Below are 2671 nucleotides of genomic sequence, written 5' to 3'. Positions count from 1 at the left end.
TTCCCTTCACCCCACTCGGCGTGTGTCACTCACAGCAGCCCAACAGATACTAGTGCTGGTTAGATGAGAGGATAACCTACTTAATGTAGCCCTCAAAGCCACCAGTCCAATGAGGTGCTGTGAAAGATAATTTACAGTTTATATAGAGGAAGATCGCTTTGGTTGTTCTAATTTTTTTTAAGAGGTTGCTTCATAATCAAAAAATGCTGATCACACCATCAACTGACATTATTTAAAAGCTCAGCCTTACTGGTAAGATTGGGTTCTCATTTCCAAACAACTTGAGAACTTCAGTTGCCTATCACAGCAGCTTGCATTATTTTAAAAGGCATGCCAATAAAAAAATTTAAAAAATTTAAAAAAAAAAAGATTCTTTCCAGGGGGCTGTGTCATAATTTTTTAAACCCCATGTGAAAAATCTCCTTTTCTAACCAGAATCCCAGAAAAATTTAACAAGGGGGTGGAAATGGGCAGCCCCAGGAAATCTGCGTATGATTCAAATGGGTTTTATGTTTATCCCTTGCCACATCCTTCACCCAGCTTCCTCCAGAGGCCATTATTCCACAGCTAGCAGCGAAAACGTTTCCAATGCAGAAACGGTAACTCTCCTTAACAAATTCAAGATTGTTTGGAACTGGACCTGGGACTAAGGTCCACAATGTAGTAAGTTCTCTGTCATCTCTGTCCAAATTTACCACTCAGACTTTCCTTATAACTCTCAACTTCCAGGAGAGTGCAAATTCCTTGAAGAGACCATATATTTTCACCTTAGAATCCAGCATCTACCATGGCATCTCATCTAAAGAAGAAGTGCATCCATTATTAATTGAGTAAATACTTTTGTCACATCATGAGATGCTGCCATACTGCTTTATTTTTTAAATTTCTTCCATTCATACATTTTTATTAAAGAGCTAGCTATACAAAAACCAGTGTTAGGTACAAGGGAGCCACCAAGGTGGATTCTCCATAAACTCCTATCCTCAGTTCTGTCCCAGTTCTTCCTAGGCAGTAAGTATGGCTAGTTCTAGGTAGCAGCCCCAACATCAGAAGTGGGCAGCCCAGAGTCATATTCCGAGAAGCAGAGATAGGTTACCAAAACCTAGAATGAATAGAGTTCATGTGGTACCAGGAATAAGTCAACACTAGAAATCTGGTTGTGAGTTAAGAGACTCATCAAAACTAGTCAGTCAATAACAAGCATCAGAACCTAAGAGTAAGTTCCAAATGAAAGCAAGCAGGGCTGTCAAAAAAACAAAAGCAAGAAGAAAAAGGGAAAATAAGAAAAATGCTTTGACTGATTTCTGCTGTTTCAAAACGTGAGTGGATCTCTTGGAAGAATCCAAGCCTCATTTCCCCAGAAGCAAGATCACTGGTAAAGACATACCCTATCAACTGAGATGAGAACTATTCACAAAAAACTACAGCAGAAGTCGGCTGACTGGGAGTGCCAAGTGAAGTTCACTGAAATTTTATGAAATTCAGAAAAAGAAGTCTTTTCAGTTGGAAGTGGCTGAAACGGTGTTTGAATTAGGACATGAAATATACAAAGGGATTTATTTATTTATTTACTTGAGCAGAGAAAGGTCTAGTATTCTAAGTTCCTTTGTAAAGAAACAGTGTGAACATGGAGGGATCAAAAGCTCAAATGCCCTTACAGGGCGAGGATTAATACAAACACACTGGGTGGGTAGATACCGGACAATTGTGGCTAATATGCTTATATTTTCACCAATCTTAAAGTCTGCCTAATCACATAACCTGCTAACACACTGTGTGGGTGCAATACAAGGACGACACAAAATACCTCCCAGAGCCAGGTACTGCCTTGAGCAGCCAATTTCAGATCCCTGGTGTGTACCAACAAAACTTGTGGCTAATATCAATAACTCAAGTGGCTAATATTGATAAATTAAGTTGATGTGGGTTCTGGCTATTTTTTAACTTCTGGTAGTTGAATTTCCATAAATACCTTACATCTCTCAAATCATCATCACACAAGGAAAAATCCACATGTATTTCTAGAATGCCTCTGCTTTGGTTTACAGCCAGTTCAAGAAAACTGTGGCCATGTCTTTATGAATCACTGTATCACCCACTGGATCACAGTCATCCTCCATCTTAGTCAGCAAACCTGCCTCATTAGGGTCCTTTGATTAGCAGGAAAATCTGACCTTAAAGGGTAAATTGTGCTCGCTAAAAAGGATGTTCAAAACATGGATCCTGAACACAGTTCCAAAGAAGAGTCCCTAAAGTGTCCGAAATAACAAAAGAGCTGTTAGAATAAACGCATAATATTCTAGGAGCACCAGTTGAAAAGATAATTCTCTGCTTCACTGAATGTATATTTATTATATCACTTTCATGAGTATCTTTTTTTTTGAGATGGAGTCTCACTCTGTCACCAGGCTGGGTGCAGTGGCACCACCTCGGCTCACTGCAATCTCTGCCTCCCAGGTTCAAGTGATTCCCCTGCCTCAGCCTCCAGAGTAGGTGGGACTACAGGTATGCGCTCCTATACCTGGCTAATTGTTTGCATTTTAATAGAGACGGGGTTTCACCATGTTAGCCAGGATAGTCTTGATCTCCTGACCTCGTGATCCACCTGCCTTGGCCTCCCAAAGTGCTGGGATTACAGGCGTGAGCCACTGGGCCCAGCCACTTTCATAAG

This window comes from Macaca nemestrina, chromosome 10 (genome assembly GCF_043159975.1).
Source record: "Macaca nemestrina isolate mMacNem1 chromosome 10, mMacNem.hap1, whole genome shotgun sequence".
In the NCBI taxonomy this organism is placed as follows: Eukaryota; Metazoa; Chordata; class Mammalia; order Primates; family Cercopithecidae; genus Macaca; species Macaca nemestrina.
This window is presented reverse-complemented; position numbering follows the sequence as displayed.